Here is a 6,832-nt window from a genome sequence, read left to right as displayed (position 1 = left end):
TTTTGTATTTTGCTATTGGGGTATTTTGAAGTACTATTTTTTTTTTTTTTTTTTTTCTCTTTTTTATTTGAGGAATTCGGGTTGTTTCCCTTAGCAGGGGGATTTTTGGAAAGGGCCCCCCTTTTTTTGGGTGCTTAGTCCCCTTTAAGAAACCACAAGATAAGGCCAGGGCAACCTACACGACTACCCTACCTACAACTGCCGTCAGAGCATCATCCTCCACCGTTACTACAACCAAGACACAACCACCACCACCACCACCACCCCCCCCACACATCCATCACATCCCCATAAACATCCACATTCATCATCATCACATCATCATCTCATATCATCTCACATCATCAAAACTCATCCAACCACCATTACTAAAACCACTGCCGCCCCCCAAAAATCCCTAGGACAAAAACCACACCATTACATCACCATCCTTACCACAACGTACCACGACCACACACTACAGCCCCACCACCCCCCACCACCCCCCCCCACCCTCACTCTCTTTGTGTTCCCCTCTATGCCATTGAAACCCATAAACCCTAAACTCCTTTGCTCGACGTTTTGTCGTCTGCTAAACCTTACAATTCCCCCAAGTATCCAAAATTTTTTTCCAAATTAAGTTGTCGATTTAGAGTAAGGCCCCCAGGTTCTTTAAAAAAAAAAAACTCTAGAAAGCCTTGGTTCCCTTTTATAGATTATAAACAAAACTGTGCATATACGGGTCTTTGGGTGAGCACACTTCACAAAAAAGGGGTCCTCTTTAAGCGCTTTGGCACTACAAAAATCTAAAAGGAACTCTCAAGTTGCTACCAGTGAAAAGTTTCCAGCGTAACTCTGTTTATCACAAAAAAATTTAAAGTACTCGAAGGGGTAGGGGATGAGGAGTGCGTAAACAAGAGTCTTAAACGAGAAAATGGTAGGGTCCGAAAAGGACCGGTTTTGGGGGAAGGGAGGGGGGGAAAAAATTTAACCCCTCTCCCCGATTCTGGGCGAGCTAAAATTCCCCTTGGGCATGAGTGCTCGTTTGGCGGGGGATGGCACACTTTTGGTATCCCAACAAAAAAACCAAGTAAGTTTTCACGGGCTTCCTGCAGGCCATAACGGCAGAGCTCTGGAAGCGCGGTCAGTCTTGAAGCCCCGGCTTTTCTCTCACCAAACCTGGAAGGGAGTTTGCGGGTGAGGAGCTCAGTCTCTTCTGGAACGCTGACTCTCTCAAGCAACAGTTCCAGCCTGTATCTGTGGGGTTTCTTGACACCGCCGGGGGCTGGGGCGACTTCCTGGGAGCCTTGGTGGCCAGCTCTTACGAGAGCCTTTCCTCCGGGGATTTACGTGCGGGGTTTGGGACTGCCATTTTTTGATTTTCGTTAAATCGAAAGTGACTGATTTTGTAAAAAAGGGGCCCTTTGTTTATATCCTGTTATCTCAGCGTTTTGAGGTCAAAATTTCCGAAGCCCCGGGGCCAAACGGCTTACCGGGTTTTTTTTGTTACCCGATCACTTTGGAAAGGCAAATTGTTTGCATTTACTTTTTTTTGGAGGGAATCCCTTGTTATTTGGGAATAATTTTAAATAAATAAATAAATAAATAAAAAAAAAATAAATAAATTAACAAATATTTAATGAAAAAAATTCAATTTTTTCAAAAGCTGGGGGTCGTGAATTTGGTAAGCAATTCAAAATTTTTTCTTTTCTTCATTTATTCATCAATTTTTATTGATTTATTTTTTTACTCGCATGTGTACATTCTTTTGGTTGTCTGAGCCAAAGAGTAGTGCTGTTTTTATTGGTTTTCAAGCTTCAGCTCGAATTGGAAAAGAATTAGAAATATATGCGAAAGTATCTCCCACTGCGGACTTTTTATTTCTGCAGTCCGCGCTCTGAAGCGAAAAAAAAAAAAGGAAAAATGCGAAAGTATTCTCCCACTGCGGACTTTTTATTTCTGCAGTCCGCGCTCTGAATCGACAAAAAAAAAAAGGAAAAATGCGAAAGTATTCTCCCACTGCGGACTTTTTATTTCTGCAGTCCGCGCTCTCAATCGACAAAAAAAAAAGGAAAAATGCGAAAGTATTCTCCCACTGCGGACTTTTTATTTCTGCAGTCCGCGCTCTGAATCGAAAAAAAAAAAGAAGAAAAAATGCGAAAGTATTCTCCCACTGCGGACTTTTTATTTCTGCAGTCCGCGCTCTGAATCGAAAAAAAAAATAAAAAAAAAAGAAAGAAAAAAAAAAAATGCGAAAGTATTCTCCCACTGCTGACTTTTTATTTCTGCAGTCCGCGCTCTGAAGCGAAAAAAAAAAAGGAAAAACGCGAAAGTATTCTTCCACTGCGGACTTTTTATTTCCGCAGTCCGCGCTCTCAATCGAAAAAAAAAAAAAAAAAGGTCTTTTTAGTCCAATCTATTTGTCAGCTCCTTCCGTGCAACCCAGCATTTTTGGGCTGCCCTGGCCGGGGGGATAGGTAGTTGAACTGAAACGGAAAGGTGACGATGTTGGATGTTGGGAATGGGGAATGGAATAATGGAATAGTTGCTTTTGCTTTTTATGGGTGGGTTGGATCTTTTGTCATGCCTTTATTTATTCAATTTGTGGGTAATTGAGCGGCGTTTGCCAACCTGTATTGGCGAGTGTACTTTCCTAAATCCGACCATTGCTTTGATTTTCATCCGCCATTAGGGTTAGTCATGAGTCTTAGTAAGTTGCTGGGGGTGTTTGTATTTGCTATTAGGGTTAGTTGAAGGTACTAGGTGTTTTTTTTTTTTCTCTTAGGGTTAGTCATAAGTCTTAGTAAAGGTGCTGGGGTGTTTGTATTTGCTATTAGGGTTAGTTGAAGGTACTATTTTTTTTTGTTTTTTTTTTCTCTTAGGGTTAGTTGAGGGAATATCTGGGTTGTTTCCCTTAGCACGAGGAGCTTTTGGAAGGCCTCCCCTTTTTGGATAGCTTGATGTTCTCCATTTAAGAAACCACAAGATAAGGCCAGGCATACCTACGACGACTAGCCTACTACTACAACTGCCGTCAGAGCATCATCCCTACCACCGTTACTACAACCAAGACACAACACCACCACCACCACCACCACCACACATCATCATCATCAATCATCATCATCATCATCATCATCATCCATCATCATCATCATCATCATCATCATCATCTCATCATCATCATCATCATCATCATCCCTACCACCATTACTACAACCACTGCCGCCACCTCATAATCCCTAGGACTACAACCACTACCATTACATCACCATCCTTACCACAACTGCTACCACGACCATCACTACTACAGACCACCACCACCACCACCACCATCACCACCACCTCATCATCATCATTGTGTTACCTCTAGTGCCATTGCAACCATAAACCCTAATACTCTCTTTGCGTCAGACGTTTTGTCGTCTGCTAAGACCTTACTATTGCCCAATGTATCCATAACATGTTCCTGAAATTTGAAATTGAGTGTAGGCATGCATCCGATGTTAAGATGGAATATTCATATACACACCCACATACGCACACAAAATCTGTACTCGTGGTCTAAGTGGTATGACACTCCCCTGCAGACAAGTTGGTGTCCCATTCCAACAGAAACTAGCCTTCAATGCCAATTTAGTTGTGGGCGGCCCATCTCTGTGATAGATGCTCAGCATAAGGTGAGAGTACCCGACACGATTCAACACAACCGTCGCCTTAAACCGATATTCTAGGCTACAAAAAGAAGAAAAAAAAAGCCAACAAAAAAATTTGGTCACTCGCAGGCGATTCAGAAGTTCAGAACACCACACCTGTGTTGACAAGGACAGTGCCAATGCGGAAAGATAAAGGGTAGCATAGTATAACCGAGACTTCAATTGAGGTATTATTTCGTCTAGAAATTAAGACACGTCAGTCAACCGTAATGTATGTCAACGTACTCATAAGCCGTCCTATCTCCCTAACTTCAAACGGTCTAACCGGTACTTACAGTTAGAATTGGAATATACAGAGCAGTGTTAATAGCCATTCTAAAAAACCTGGTAGGTATCTGGAAGGAAAAGCATGCCACATACACAATCATAAAACTAAAAGCACTCGAGAGTGCCAGAAAGTGCAAATGCGATGTTACGTTGGGAGCCAATGGGAAGAGTGGTGGTTGTCCTGAAAAGGACAGTTGTGTTGGGAGCAGAAAGACTGGCTGCTGGAGGTGAGCTTAGTTCTTTCCTGGTGCTTTGCCGTCTCTTGGGCAAGAGGACGGCTTGGATGTTTGGCAGAACACCACCCTGAGCAATGGTGACTCCGGACAGAAGCTTGTTCAACTCCTCGTCATTGCGGATGGCGAGCTGAGATGACGGGGGATGATCCTGGTCTTCTTGTTGTCACGGGCAGCATTGCCTGCCAACTCGAGAACTTCAGCAGCGAGGTACTCAAGAACACTGCCAAGTAGACTGGGCACCAGCACCAACGCGCTCGGCGTAGTTGCCTTTCCTCAAGATCTGTGAATTCTGCCAACTGGGAACTGGAGTCCAGCGCGAGAAGAGCGGGACTTGGACTTGCCCTTAACTTTTCCACCTTTGCCACGGCCAGACATGATTGTTTATTGTAAGTGGTTGGGTGTACTTTAAAAAAAAATACAGTGACTCGTGAAACGCGCCGAATGACTATTTATACGAAATCGAGGCAGAGATGAATTTGCCAAACCGCTCGACCATCAACCGTTGAGAAAATGCATACTTCTCTCCGATTGGCTCGTCCCTTCGCTTTTCATCCGTATTTTTCATATAAATGGTTTTCGCGCCGTTCATTCTTCTACTAGTTTCACTAGAAAATCAATCGGAAAAATGCCACCCAAAGAGGAGTTTCTGCCAAGGCGCCAAAAAGCCGGCAAGGCAAAGGCCGTTCGCACCGGCGACAAGAAAGAAGCGCAGGAGGAAGGAAAGTTACAGCATCTACATCTACAGGTGTTGAAACAGGTCCACCCCGACACTGGTATCTCTTCTAAGGCCATGTCAATCATGAACTCTTTTGTGAATGACATCTTCGAGCGCATCTCCGCCGAAGCCAGCCGCCTGGCTCACTACAACAAGAGGAGCACCATCACCTCCCGAGAGATCCAGACCGCTGTCCGTCTCTTGCTCCCCGTGAACTTGCCAAGCACGCTGTCATGAAGGCACCAAGGCTGTCACCAAATACACCACCAGCAAGTAAATGCTCGATGCCCCTCCCCTTCACACCGGCCCTTTTCAGGCCCCACACTTATTCCCGTTTGACTACCCGTTTTCAACGCATCACCCCCCTGTATTGCTTTTTTCATTTCCTACTTTACGAAATTCTTTGTGTACAGACTTATGCGTGGCTTCGTTTTAGAATGAATAGTAGAGACGACGAGTTAGTTTTCGTGTCACGTTACAGCAAGCTTTTATATAGCGCAATACCCGCTAAGCGTGCTCAAAGCGCTTTACAAGGATCCCAAGGCAATAGCAATGCATGAAAAGTATGGCGAGACATGCTGTAACACCCTTGACTCTTTGATCTTTGACTGCAACGGCATCCCTTCACTAACATTGTGCAATTCGAATGTGAAGCTCTGGTCACAAAATCAATGTGGTTTCCACGTCCATTTTATTTTCATTATCAGTGTATATTATCATCAGAAAAATATTCTAAAGATGTTAATACATTTTTTTTTCAAAGTCTATAGTTTCGGTAAATTCGCCGCACATCACTATCATCACAATCATACAATAATTATTCCAAAGACGATTTTTTTGTGTGTAATAGAAGCTGTGCGTTAGCACTGAAATCTAAGTTAAGAAAAGTAAATAAAATATGTTAAGTGGTAATAAAAACCAGAAACCAGTCGTCTCGGTATGGATGGGCAGCAGGCTATTATGATTATGATCTTGTGACCGCATTGTAATGTGTCCCCGCGAAGGCCCATATACATACATCATCGCACTCGATACAGTGCCGATAAATATGTGTTAAATGGAAATGGAAATTGTTCCTTATATTGCCTTGTAGCGAGAAAAACTAATACAACATCTCGCGGCGAAGTTACCGCACAACAGTTGGCATTTTAAAAGGACTCGTTGGTAATAAAATACAACATAGCCCTACGTAAACACTTCATGAAAATAAATTAAATTGACCAGTAAACTTATTGTCAGTGGTTGTTTTGCCCAATTGGCAAATTAGCCTCTCACGGCAACCAGGAAGTGAAAAAAACGGCGAAATCACCCGATTTTACCCTACTGCTCAGATTAAAGTATTTGTTCCGTAAATCAAAATATCCATTCATACAGAATTGCTTCAAAACACGTGTCATATTGAAGAAAGATAAGATTGTGATGCGTTTGTAATCAGTCGGTATCAACCGGAAATTGTGAGGGTGGCCCTGAAAAGGCCGTTTGGGTTGGATGGGTGCAGGGCTAGATAGGAGAGATCTATCCACCGAATCCGTACAGAGTACGTCCTGGCGTTTTCAAGGCGTAGACAACGTCCATAGCAGTGACGGTCTTCCTCTTGGCATGCTCAGTGTAGGTGACAGCATCTCTGATCACGTTCTCAAGGAAAACTTTGAGTACGGCCTCTGGTCTCTTCGTAGATGAGTCCGGAGATACGTTTCACACCACCTCTACGAGCGAGACGACGGATGGCGGGCTTGGTGATACCCTGGATGTTGTCACGAAGGACTTTACGATGACGCTTGGCGCCACCCTTTCCCAATCCTTTTCCTCCTTTGCCACGTCCAGACATTTTCTTGATATTCAGTTAGGTAGATGCTCGAAAGACAAGCGCGCACGGGTTATAAAGGGTTAAGAGCTATCATGGTTGACACTGAGACACC

The 6,832-nt window shown here is 43.6% G+C and overlaps 3 pseudogenes; 1 reads left to right on the top strand and 2 right to left on the bottom strand.

Moving 5' to 3' along the window:
• Nucleotides 1-1,081: 1,081 nt before the first annotated feature.
• LOC144961837 (histone H2A-like) lies at nucleotides 1,082-4,593 on the bottom strand (annotated as a pseudogene).
• Nucleotides 4,594-4,823: 230 nt separating this feature from the next.
• LOC144961838 (histone H2B, gonadal pseudogene) lies at nucleotides 4,824-5,190 on the top strand (annotated as a pseudogene).
• A 1,238-nt stretch (nucleotides 5,191-6,428) lies between these two features.
• Nucleotides 6,429-6,749, bottom strand: LOC144961839 (histone H4-like; annotated as a pseudogene).
• Between the last annotated feature and the right edge of the window lie 83 nt (nucleotides 6,750-6,832).

The sequence above is a fragment of the Berghia stephanieae genome, unplaced genomic scaffold (genome assembly GCF_034508935.2).
Source record: "Berghia stephanieae isolate SIO BIC M18660-M18661 unplaced genomic scaffold, UCSD_Bste_1.3 scaffold4329, whole genome shotgun sequence".
NCBI classification, from domain to species: domain Eukaryota; kingdom Metazoa; phylum Mollusca; class Gastropoda; order Nudibranchia; family Aeolidiidae; genus Berghia; species Berghia stephanieae.
This window is presented reverse-complemented; position numbering and strand designations above follow the sequence as displayed.